This window comes from Atractosteus spatula, unplaced genomic scaffold (genome assembly GCF_055471065.1).
Source record: "Atractosteus spatula isolate fAtrSpa1 unplaced genomic scaffold, fAtrSpa1.hap1 Scaffold_25, whole genome shotgun sequence".
Taxonomy (NCBI): Eukaryota; Metazoa; Chordata; class Actinopteri; order Semionotiformes; family Lepisosteidae; genus Atractosteus; species Atractosteus spatula.
Genome location: NW_028296819.1, coordinates 246,614 through 259,433, shown reverse-complemented (window position 1 = coordinate 259,433; position 12,820 = coordinate 246,614). Strand labels below are relative to the sequence as shown.

Sequence of the window (12,820 nt, the reverse complement as noted above, 5' to 3'; positions counted from 1 at the left end):
CCGGCACCGCCCGACCTCCTTCCTCCACCGGCCTGTGCATGTCCACCCGCTTGATGTACTCATATCCTCCGCCCCAAACGAAGCGGAAGATGGTCCTCACCAGCTCTCTACGGAACCTGGGAGGCAGCGGGAAAACACAGGCCAGATGGATGAGCAACGGCAATATATCCACCTTCACTACCAGGACTTTTCCTACCAGTGTCAAATGCCTACTCTGCCACAAACCTAACTTCTGATTCACTTTTGAGATCTTACTCCTCCAGTTAATTGTGGCAGAGTCAGCAGTATGGAAACTGACCCCCAAGATCTTCACGGGCCCTGTCTCTAGTTTGAGACCTCCTACCACATCCTGCCTGTTCTTCCATCTGCCAAAATATTTGACGGTGCACTTGCTGAGATTAAGCAGTGCACCCGTTCCTGCAGCCATGGCGTCCGCTATCTGCAGAACCCGAGTGAGAGACCTGTCAGTGGTAAGAAACAAAGTTACATCGTCTGCGTAAGCCATCAACTTTGCCTGTGCTCCACCGCTACCCGGGACTAGTACACCCTCCACCCAAGGGTCACTCTGGATTCGTCGCAAAAAGGGCTCCAGGTATAGCACGTAGAGGAGCGGGGACAAGGGACACCCCTGCCTCACCCCACGGCTAACCACGAACCCCATCCCCAACCTTCCATTCACACATACCCTTGAGATGACCCCGTTATATAAAATCCTGAGCCATCGGATAAAAGTTCCACCAATCCCTAGTCTCTTTAAAACCTCCCAAAGGAAGGGATGACACACTCTGTCAAAGGCTTTACTTTGATCTAAGCTTACCAGAATGAGCTCCAAGCCCCTTTCCTCCACCCATTCAATGATGTCTCTCACCAACTGGAGATTCCAGGCTAGTTTCCTTCCTTCCACACTGCAGGTCTGATCCCTGCAGACCAGACCCGGCATCACCTTCCTCAGCCGCCTACTCAGCACCCTGGCCAGGATCTTATAGTCAGTGCAGAGCAATTGGATCGGCCTCCAGTTTTCCAGGTCCTCCTTGTCCCCTTTCTTAAAAATCAAAGACAGAACTCCAGTTTTCATAGTTCCCGTTAACTCCCCTGACTCTAAGATTTCGTTAAAAACTTCGAGCAGGATAGGCTGCAGTTTATCCCAAAACACCACGTAAAAGTCAATGGGCAAGCCATCAATTCCGGGAGCCGTCCCCCTCCGCATCCCTGCCATGGCTTCCCTTAGTTCCTCACCCGAAAGCTCTCCCTCCAGTTCAGGCATGCCCTCCTCTACCGTCACTATTCCCGCCAACCACTCCTCCCACAAGTCAGTGTCCACTGGTTTCCCCGAGAACAGTTCCCTGTAAAAATCCGAGGCACACCTGACCATATCTGCTGGGTCAGAGGTAACGGAACCGTCTTTTTGCTTTAGGCCCTCCACCAAAGTTCTGGCTTGCCGAGAACGCACCGAGCCGAAAAACATAGCCGAGCATTTCTCATCCTTTTCCCTCCAATTTCCCTTCGCTCTAAAGAGAAAATCGTTGGCTCGCGCCAACCACCACTCTTTCATCCGAAGCCTGATCTCCGCCGCCTTCGGTGCGTCAAAAGAGCCTCCCTGATTAAATCCCTCATAGAGGGTCTGTAACTCCTGTTGGAGCTGATCTAAATCCTCCCTCTCCTTCCGTCTCCTGTCTCGGCAATATTTGACCGATTCCTTGCATATAACTCTTTTACACATCTCCCACCAATTGACAGCGGACAGATATTTCCATCTCTGACTGCAGAGACTTTCAATCAGGTCAACTATCCTGCTTCTGAACTCAACCTCGGACAACACCTTAACATTTAGCCTCCAGTAACCTGATCTGGGGCCTGGGTCATCCGAGGTCAGACAGGCAGACAGCAACATGTGGTCAGAAAACCATACAGGAACAATATGTCCTACCGTAGACCGTCCACTTAGGGTAGTGAAGATGTAATCCAGTCTCCTGAAGATATCCTTGCCGTTGCTCCAAGTAAACTGTTTAGAGGCCGGGCCCGAGATGTTAAGGCCGTCCTGCAATTTAAAATGACTCACCAACTCTCTCAGGGCTCGCGCCCCTGCCCTATTTGTGTCACCAATATCGACATTAAAATCCCCGCCCATCACCACCGTTCTGTTGGTAAATAGGAGTGGCTCGATCTTTCTTATAAAATCTGCCTGAAGGCGCCTTTCAGCCGGTCCATACACCGCTATCAGGCGCACTTTCAGGCCGTCCCACACCCCATCCACTACCAATAAACGCCCCGGAACAACCACACAAACCTCACCCCCCACAAAATTTGACACCCCACATAAAATCCCGATGCCTGAAGAGTGCACCCCTCCAATGCTCCACCAGGACTCTCCTTTTTGCCATTCTTTCTTAAAATCCGCTACATCCTTCTGTGACCCCAAATGAACCTCCTGAACAAAACAAAAGCCGAACTGGCGACTCGCAAGGTCTTTGAAGACGCCAGTCCGCTTCGCAGGGTTCCTCAAACCCCTCACATTTACCGTACAAATAATACGACTCATGGCGGGTCATGAGAAGTTTGTACCCTAGTCTCCTCTTCCTGGCTAACCTCTGAGTTATCTGTCTCAGCTGATGTTGAATCGCTCTCCCCCTCCCCGGAGTGCTGCAAGCTCCCCTCCCCCGAGGAAGATGACTCGCTCTCGGGATCCCCGGGTACCTGCGGGTGAGCCGGCTGTTCTATCTCTTTTAAACTCCCTACCTCCATCTCACTTCCCTCACTAGCCACTACCGGCTCACCTTGACCTGGAGGAAGTGGCTCCTCGCTCACCTCCACCTCCTCTGATTCCTCAGGGGTGACTGAAACGGCAGAAAGAGTACCCCCCTCCACCTCCAATCCCTCCCCTGACCTTTCCCCCCTTGCGTTTCCCCTCCCCGCCACCTCCTCTCCTTTCTTTCCCGTCGCTCCACCCGCACCCTCCACCTTTTCGAAACCAGGCTCGAGGGATTTCCCGGATGCTACCCCCTCCCGGCTACTGTCTTCCTCCACTCCATCTGAATCGCTGCCTAAAGTCTCAATAGGCAGCCCCCGGAAACGATTTTGCAACCCCAACTTGGCGCGTCGCAAATCAGGGCCCTTCGGCCCTCTCCCTCCCTTCCTCTTTGTAGACCTACTTAAAACCGGGGACCAGCTCGGGGACTCTGGTCGGCCTTCTGGGACCATATCAGCCCAGGACCTGGACTCTGGGTGTTCGTCACCCGCTTCACCCGCCCCCTCTGCTGCTTGCCCTGGTCCACCCTTATCCCCCTCCTTAGTTTTCCCCACAGTCCCGAAAAACATAAACGGACCACCGGAGGGTCCTGGTAATTCCAGTCTCGGATCTTTCGGGGGAGCCTTCACAATGTCCGCAAAGCTCTTCTGCTTTCTGGGACACGAGCGATACACGTGACCCGCTGACCCACACAGATCACATGTCAGTACCTGTCCGCAGTTCTTCGCCTCGTGTCCCTCCGCACCGCACCTCCTGCAGAAACCTCCTGGGCAGTTCGCTGCAATGTGTCCCTGTTGCAAACACTTTTTACATGTCAGGGGCTGCCCTGGGTAGAAAAGGTAGCCCCTGTTTGACCCGATATTAAAGTAGGCAGGGGGATGCAAAACGCCCTCCTCTCCAGACGGCTGAGGTCGGAGCCTGACCAAATACCTCCTCCTCCCGGTCCAGACCCCCGCCTCGTCCACCACTTTGCTGCCGGCCCCTTGAATGTCCACAAACCTGGTTAAATACATCACAATGTCTCGCTCAGGCAACAACGTGTTAAACAGGTGGACGGTAAGCGTCCTCAGCTCCCTCGCAAAGAGAGGCTCCATCAAAAACAAAGACATCGGAAAAGAATTTTTCCCGGATTGCGCCTTCTGCCACACAGTCTCGCACAACTTGTCCGACTCCATTGTCAAATCAAAAATACCTTTCCCCGGGAAATCCTGCAAACTAGTGATATCCTTGACCTTAATCCCAAGTCCATGAAACAAAATGTCTCTTTCAAACTTGTCCCTCTTCATCCAGGTAGCCTTATCTTCCGCCGTCTTCACCACGAAGCGCACTGTGCGCCGCATCTGTCCCTCACGGGACAGAGGGTGCCCAGCCGCCAGGTCGCGGGTCCACTCACCCGCCGCCGCCGTCGTCGCCGCCGCCGCCGCCATCAGGAAGCCCCACTTCGCCCCCTGGGCTCAACCCAGGGCGACTACCCGTGGTAGCTTGGAATCCGCGGCCTCCGTCCTCCTCCGGCAGGTTGGTTCTCCTCCCTCTGGTTGGTCCTCGATCTCCCTCCTCTCCGCCGCCGTCGCCGCCGTCGTCTTCTCCGTCTTCTCCGTCGTCGTCTTCTCGTCCCCCAGCCAAGTCATCAAGCCGCGGGCCTGCCACGTACTTTCCGATCTTAGCCAGAAGGCCGAGAAGCGATGCCCGACGCCGGCCTTGGGCGGGCGCGCGGGCGTCCGGCTGGCGCGCAGCGGCGCAGGCCGACGCCTCTGGAGCCCGGTCCGCACGCGGCTGCCGGCCGCCCGGACTCCGCTCTCCCCCTCTCTTGCCTGCCTGCTTGCTCGCCTGCCTGCCCGCCAGTCCCGGGCGGGGGCCCTGCTCTTTGATCTCCTGTCAACGGCCCGACAACGACCGCAGCCGCGGGGGGCGCCAGCCGGCCGGCCTCCTTAGCTTAGGCCCCTCCCACCAGCAGCAGCCGTGCCGAGTGAGCTGCAAGCGAAAGCGGACCGTCGGCACCTGCGGGCAGAGGCAAGGGGCAGCGCTCTCTCGGGAGGGACGGGGACACACACACACCTGCCTGCCTGCCGAAAAAAAGAAAGAAAAGGTGTATATACTAAGTTTTTTGGAGGGAAAACGGCCGGCTGTCGAAAGGGGCCCGCCTGCAAGGACGGGGACACACACACACACACACACACACACACACACACACACACACACACACACACAAGCCACGCCTGCCTCTCTGGAAAAAGGAGGAAAAAACTAAGTTTTTTGGAGGGAAAACGCACGGGAGCCGAAAAGGGGGCCGGCCTGCTTGCCGAGAGAGTCGAGGCGCGGGAAAGTGCACGGAGGGAGCACGGGAACGGGGAGGGGGAGAGAGAGAGACACAGAGACACACAGATGGACGAGAGACGAGACCGGAGAGGAAGGAGCTCCGGTCCACCTCGCTTGCTTGCTAGCTACGTCTGTCTTTTCACCGCTGAGAGAAGGTAGTGCACCGTTCCCGGAGGCGCTGCAATACCGGGCCGATGCGTGGAGAGGACGGAGCAAGCTCCTGATCCAGCTCCCTGTTCCAAAAATCCGTTTAATATGTGGTCCCCCGATGGGGGACGTATCAGATATTAAACTGATAAGAACAGATACTACACTTGATCTTAGCCAAAAGGCCGAGAAGCGATGCCCGACGCCGGCCTTGGGCGGGCGCGCGGGCGTCCGGCTGGCGCGCAGCGGCGCAGGCCGACGCCTCTGGAGCCCGGTCCGCACGCGGCTGCCGGCCGCCCGGACTCCGCTCTCCCCCTCTCTTGCCTGCCTGCTTGCTCGCCTGCCTGCCCGCCAGTCCCGGGCGGGGGCCCTGCTCTTTGATCTCCTGTCAACGGCCCGACAACGACCGCAGCCGCGGGGGGCGCCAGCCGGCCGGCCTCCTTAGCTTAGGCCCCTCCCACCAGCAGCAGCCGTGCCGAGTGAGCTGCAAGCGAAAGCGGACCGTCGGCACCTGCGGGCAGAGGCAAGGGGCAGCGCTCTCTCGGGAGGGACGGGGACACACACACACCTGCCTGCCTGCCGAAAAAAAGAAAGAAAAGGTGTATATACTAAGTTTTTTGGAGGGAAAACGGCCGGCTGTCGAAAGGGGCCCGCCTGCAAGGACGGGGACACACACACACACACACACACACACACACACACACACACACACACACACACAAGCCACGCCTGCCTCCCTGGAAAAAGGAGGAAAAAACTAAGTTTTTTGGAGGGAAAACGCACGGGAGCCGAAAAGGGGGCCGGCCTGCTTGCCGAGAGAGTCGAGGCGCGGGAAAGTGCACGGAGGGAGCACGGGAACGGGGAGGGGGAGAGAGAGAGACACAGAGACACACAGATGGACGAGAGACGAGACCGGAGAGGAAGGAGCTCCGGTCCACCTCGCTTGCTTGCTAGCTACGTCTGTCTTTTCACCGCTGAGAGAAGGTAGTGCACCGTTCCCGGAGGCGCTGCAATACCGGGCCGATGCGTGGAGAGGACGGAGCAAGCTCCTGATCCAGCTCCCTGTTCCAAAAATCCGTTTAATATGTGGTCCCCCGATGGGGGACGTATCAGATATTAAACTGATAAGAACAGATTTTTTTTTATATTTATTAGAAAAACAGTACAAAAACAGAGCTTAAAAGTTTAATCTACCCACCACCTTTAACACCACGTGATCAAGTCCTTCCAGCGCTCCTTTGCGGCTGCGAAACCCCAGCGCATTATATCCCATCGGATTCTTCGGACCACATCCGCTTTCACTCTCCTCAGGATGCCTGCGATGGTCACCTCCACGCCGTTCCTGACCAGCTCAGTCCGTGCTTCCCACACGTACAGCTTCGTGAGACTGATCAGGAGCCACAGTAAGAAGCTGGCGGTCCAGGGACGGGAACCGGGCACTCCTCGCAGCACCATCCGCAGTGACAATGGGGAATCCAGACCTACCTGTGCGTATAGGTGTCTGCTGGTCCTCCACACCCCCTGCACGAACCCGCACTCCCAAAACACGTGGTTCACGGTCTCTTCACCTGTGCAGCCGTGTCTTGGGCACTGACTCTGCCGTGATAGTCCATGCGCATGCATGACGGACCTGACCGCCAACCGACCCCACACGCAGAGCCAGTTCAAGTCCTTCAACTTGTTGTCCAGGCCCTTTGGTTGGGCCTGCTGCCAGATTTCCCTGGGCACACCCAGGATCGCTGGCCTTTCCGACGTCAAAAGGGTCTTGTACATGAGCCTGTGGCTCAGCGCAGTCGTTCCTCCTTTGACCTCCGGGTGTGCCCGCAGCCACTGCACTGCGTGCCGGTAGTGCAGTGGGAGCCGCTCCGCCTTCGGGGTCGTGTTGCTCCAGACGGTCAGGTGTCGCATGCTCGTCGAGAGCCAGAGGCTCACAAACCGGCTACACAAGTGGGGCGGGTTCTCGTGCAGGATGACGCACAGGCCGGCGACGAACACACAGTCCAACTTCACCAGGAAGTCTGGAATCCCTCTGCCGCCGTCCGCGACGGGCCTACACATGTCCGTTCGTCTAATGCGCTCGTATGAGTGCCCCCAAACAAAGCCAAAAATGGTCCTCACCAGTTCCTTCCGTCGTCCTGCAGGTAGGGGGTATACCACTGCCAGGTGGAGCAGCAGGGGCAGGATCTCTACCTTCAGCACCAGCGCCTTCCCTATCCAGGTCAAAGACCGCTTCTGCCAAAGGCCCAGCTGTTGATTGATCCTTCGGAACCTGGCCTCCCAGTTCAAGCCCGCGGGGTCCACGTTGTGGAAGAGGACCCCCAAGACTTTCACTGGGCCGGTCGTCCTCGTCAGCCCTCCAAACGTCCGTGGTTCACATGGCCAGGTCCCGAACAGTTTAACCAGGCTTTTGGCGTGGTTCAGTCGGGCGCCGGTGCCTCTAGAGAAGGCCTCCACGATGTCCAACGCCCTCCCCAGGCCGCTTTCAGAGCCCAGGAAGAGCGTGATGTCGTCCGCATAAGCGGCGATCTTGGCTTCCTGCCCTCCTCCACCTGGCACTCGGATTCCTTCCACTCCGGGATCCGTCCGTAACTGGTCCAGCAGGAGCTCGATGTAAATGACGTACAACAGGGGGGAGAGAGGACAGCCCTGTCGCACACCACACCTTACGGGGATGCTCCTCCCCACTGCGCCGTTAATACATACCCGGGATATTGCGCCGTCGTACAGAGTCCTGATCCACCTAACAAAACTGTCAGGCAGACCCTTCTTCCGCAACAGCGCCCACAGGATCCCATGATGGACCCGGTCAAAAGCCTTCGCCTGGTCCAAGCTCACCAGCATGAGCGGCAGGCCCCTGTCCTCCACCCAGGAGATGACGTCTCGGATCAGCTGCAGCGTCCAGCTGATCTTTCTTCCTGCCACGCCACATGTCTGGTCAGCCTTGACCAGCTCCGGCATTACGGTTCTCAGGCGGCCGCCCAGCACCCTGGCCAAGATCTTATAGTCCGTGCACAGGAGCTGGATCGGCCTCCAGTTGCCCAGGTCCGCCTTGTCTCCACTCTTGAAAATCAAGGAGACGACTCCGGTCTTCATCGAGAGGCCCAACCCTCCGCCGTTCAGGACCTCATTGAAGACCTGCACTAGGAAAGGCTCCAGCTGACTCCAGAAGGTGCGGTAAAACTCGGTCGGCAGGCCGTCAACGCCAGGGACAGTGCCTTTCTTCAAACCCAGCATTGCCGTTCGGACCTCTGCCCCCGACACTGGACCGACCAGTGCGGATGGGTCTTCTACCGCCGTCTCCACACCCTCCAAGAGCCTGTCCTTAGTGCTCGAGTCGATCTCCTTCTCTGAAAACAAGGCTTCGTAGAATCCTGTGGCGCACCTCAACATCCCGGGTATATCCGTGGCTGCAGTCCCGTCTTCGCGCCGGATGGTGTCGAAAAGACTGCGCTCTTGCTGTCTTCTCACGGCGCTGAAGAACTGGGCCGAGCAGCGTTCTTCTCCTTCCCTCCAGATTCCCTGCAGCCTGAAAAGGAAGTCCTGTGCCCGCTGCAGCCACTTGTCCTTAAGCAGGCCTCTGACGTACGCAACTCGTTCGCCATCGAAGGCGCCCCCCTGGTTCAGCTGGCCATACAGTGCCTCAAGCTCCTGCTGGAGTTGGGTGCACTGGCGTTCCTCCAGTCTTCGCCGGATCCAGCAGTATCTTTTGGTAACCGTTGCGATGATGAGTTTACAAGATTCCCACCAGTGCACCGCGGAGCTGAAGAGTGCTCTCCTCTTCTCAAGGTCTCTAAGCACTGCCTCCATCTTCCTTTGGTATCTCGCCTCAAGTAGGACTTGCTTGTTCAGCTTCCAGTATCCGGCCTGGAAGCCGGGGTCCTCGACACCAAAGGAGACTGCCAGCAACTGATGGTCTGAAAACCAGGTGGGGGTCACCTGCCTGCTTAGGACTTTCCACTTTACAGTGGAGAGGATATAATCGAGGCGTCTGAAAATCCCCCGTCCGTTGTCCCAGGTGTGGTGTGCAACGTTATCAAACCCGTCTCGCAATCTGAAATCTGTGATCAAGGACCTCAGCAGGTGAACTCCCTCGCCGTGCGAGTCTCCTAAGTCGACATTGAAGTCGCCGCCCATGATCAGCTCCCTGTTGGTGTATAGCAAGGGCTCCAGATCTCTCAAAAAGGAGCCCTGCTGGCGTCTGTCTGCTGGGGCGTACACACCGATTAGTCTGATCTTCGTCCCCTTCAAGGCGCCATCCACCACCAGCAGACGTCCGGGGATCACTGAGCTGACCATCTGGACGGCGAAGCTTGGCGAGCCACACAGGATACCCACACCGGCAGAGTTCACCCCTCCGACGCTCCACCACGAAGGACCCCTCCTCCACGCCTTCTGGAGGGCCCTCACGTCGTCGAGGTCCTTGAGATGTACTTCTTGGAGGAAACACAGATCCAGATTCTTCTGAGACAGGTATGAAAACACCGCCGTCCGCTTGTCCTTTTGCCTCAAACCCCTCACATTGGCTGTTGCCACCACGAGGGTCATGGTGGCTCTAAGGGGGGGCTGTCACTCTCCATCTCCTCTCCCTGGCCGGGCTCGGGTGAGCTCGCCGCCCCTGCTGTACTCGCAGAGGTGTCACTGTCCGAGGTCTCCATAAAGGCGACCCCCCCCAGGGGGCTGCATTGAAAACCCTGTTCGGGGGTAAGCATGCCGGCCTGGCAGTCCACTATCGGGCTGCCCTCGTCTGTCGCAGCCTGCGCCACCGAGAAGGTGTGGCAGATTGCCGGACCGGACCCCTGTCCGGGAGGCAGAGAGTCCGCGGTGTCATCAGACTCGGAGTCACTCGAGGCTGACTGGGGCGTCTCTTCCACCATCTGTTCCGGGCCTGTCACCTCCTCCCGGTGTTCTCCGTCGTCTCCTCCTTCATCCGTCCTCTTCTTCTTCTCCTGGGTCTCCTTCTGCCGCCTCCCAGCTCGGGACCGTTTCTGCAGTTTCTTTCCTAGGGGGGTAAGAGCTGGTGCCCCCCCCTCCTCTCCCACCGGCCCCGACGCTGCAGGTGTTTCTGCCGCCACTAGGGGGCGCGTCCCCCTCACCACATCTGCCCAGCTAGGGTTCCTCACCTCCCGTGAAGTTCCCGGTCGTGCCTCTTCTTCTCCTGCGAGTTCTCCTTGTCCTCCTTCCTGCCCTCCATCCTCCTCCTGCCTTTCCTCCCGGTGCTTACCCCCTTTCCTGTGGGCCTTGCCGCCCTCCGGTCGGTCTTCCTCCTCCCCGTCGGTCTCCTCTGGCCGCTGTACCCAGTCTCGGATCTCCTTCTCCAGGTCCTTGCCCCTCTGGCTGCACTGCCGGAACAAATGCCCCGTGTTCCCACACAGGGAGCACTCCTTTACTGGGCATGCCCGTGTGGAGTGGCCAGTGCGGTGGCACTTCCCACACTCTCCGACAGTGCACGACCCCTCGCGATGTCCAAAGCCACGACACTTCCTGCAAAAATCCGGCTGGTTCCAATAATACAAATACCCCCTACCTGGCCCGATGAAAAAGTTGCCCGGTGGGTGGGCGAAGCCGTCCGGCGACCTTAGATCCTGCCGTAGCTCGACCTGATAGCGGCGCTTCCCAGTCCAGACAGTACGGGTGTCACTGATGACATATGGGCCCTGAAGCACCTCCACGTACCGACGCAAAAAGGTCGTCACATCCTGGTCAGTCAAAAAAGGCTCGAACATGTGGACGACCACCCACCTTTTATTGTCGCCTCGCAGGCCCCCGCACTCATACTCACGCAGCTTCCCGTCCGCCTTCGCTCGTGCACATCTCTCCGCCGCCTCCTTGTGCAGTGTAGCACTGGTGAAGGTGGCATCCATAAATTTCTGTGCCCGGTTCCCCTGCAGACATAAAAGATCGCTCGCCTTACATCCCAGTATCCCGAACAGCACTTCGTCTTCAAAAAGCTCACGTCCCGGAGGCTCCGTCTCCGCCTTCCAATGAAAGCGGATGGTCCATCGTACGCTGGGGTTCAGCCCGTCCTTCGTCGCCTCCCCGGGATCCGCAGCCATGACGAAAAGCAGCCTTTCGGCTGCCAAGCAGCCCACGCACCAAAAGTCCCAAGTGAAACGCAAATCCAAAAGTCCAAAATCCAAACGCAAATCCAAGAAAACAGTCCGGGGTCCAAATGAAACAATCCAACGGCGTCCTCAGTAGAAAGGTGTTGTCCTCCGATCTCGTCCCTCCCTCGACCTCCGACCTTGGCCAAAAGGCCGAGAAGCGATGCCCGACGCCGGCCTTGGGCGGGCGCGCGGGCGTCCGGCTGGCGCGCAGCGGCGCAGGCCGACGCCTCTGGAGCCCGGTCCGCACGCGGCTGCCGGCCGCCCGGACTCCGCTCTCCCCCTCTCTTGCCTGCCTGCTTGCTCGCCTGCCTGCCCGCCAGTCCCGGGCGGGGGCCCTGCTCTTTGATCTCCTGTCAACGGCCCGACAACGACCGCAGCCGCGGGGGGCGCCAGCCGGCCGGCCTCCTTAGCTTAGGCCCCTCCCACCAGCAGCAGCCGTGCCGAGTGAGCTGCAAGCGAAAGCGGACCGTCGGCACCTGCGGGCAGAGGCAAGGGGCAGCGCTCTCTCGGGAGGGACGGGGACACACACACACCTGCCTGCCTGCCGAAAAAAAGAAAGAAAAGGTGTATATACTAAGTTTTTTGGAGGGAAAACGGCCGGCTGTCGAAAGGGGCCCGCCTGCAAGGACGGGGACACACACACACACACACACACACACACACACACACACACACACACACACACACACACACACACAAGCCACGCCTGCCTCCCTGGAAAAAGGAGGAAAAAACTAAGTTTTTTGGAGGGAAAACGCACGGGAGCCGAAAAGGGGGCCGGCCTGCTTGCCGAGAGAGTCGAGGCGCGGGAAAGTGCACGGAGGGAGCACGGGAACGGGGAGGGGGAGAGAGAGAGACACAGAGACACACAGATGGACGAGAGACGAGACCGGAGAGGAAGGAGCTCCGGTCCACCTCGCTTGCTTGCTAGCTACGTCTGTCTTTTCACCGCTGAGAGAAGGTAGTGCACCGTTCCCGGAGGCGCTGCAATACCGGGCCGATGCGTGGAGAGGACGGAGCAAGCTCCTGATCCAGCTCCCTGTTCCAAAAATCCGTTTAATATGTGGTCCCCCGATGGGGGACGTATCAGATATTAAACTGATAAGAACAGATACTACACTTGATCTTAGCCAAAAGGCCGAGAAGCGATGCCCGACGCCGGCCTTGGGCGGGCGCGCGGGCGTCCGGCTGGCGCGCAGCGGCGCAGGCCGACGCCTCTGGAGCCCGGTCCGCACGCGGCTGCCGGCCGCCCGGACTCCGCTCTCCCCCTCTCTTGCCTGCCTGCTTGCTCGCCTGCCTGCCCGCCAGTCCCGGGCGGGGGCCCTGCTCTTTGATCTCCTGTCAACGGCCCGACAACGACCGCAGCCGCGGGGGGCGCCAGCCGGCCGGCCTCCTTAGCTTAGGCCCCTCCCACAAGCAGCAGCCGTGCCGAGTGAGCTGCAAGCGAAAGCGGACCGTCGGCACCTGCGGGCAGAGGCAAGGGGCAGCGCTCTCTCGGGAGGGACGG

The 12,820-nt window shown here is 58.7% G+C and overlaps 3 non-coding genes across 3 annotated transcripts; all 3 read right to left on the bottom strand.

The window, feature by feature from the left end:
* Window positions 1-5,215: 5,215 nt before the first annotated feature.
* On the bottom strand, window positions 5,216-5,406 carry LOC148808049 (U2 spliceosomal RNA). The gene has a single exon (XR_016088482.1). It is a non-coding gene; the product is annotated as a U2 spliceosomal RNA (small nuclear RNA).
* A 785-nt stretch (window positions 5,407-6,191) lies between these two features.
* LOC148808048 (U2 spliceosomal RNA) lies at window positions 6,192-6,373 on the bottom strand. The gene has a single exon (XR_016088521.1). It is a non-coding gene; the product is annotated as a U2 spliceosomal RNA (small nuclear RNA).
* Window positions 6,374-12,272: 5,899 nt separating this feature from the next.
* LOC148808047 (U2 spliceosomal RNA) lies at window positions 12,273-12,463 on the bottom strand. The gene has a single exon (XR_016088481.1). It is a non-coding gene; the product is annotated as a U2 spliceosomal RNA (small nuclear RNA).
* Window positions 12,464-12,820: the final 357 nt, after the last annotated feature.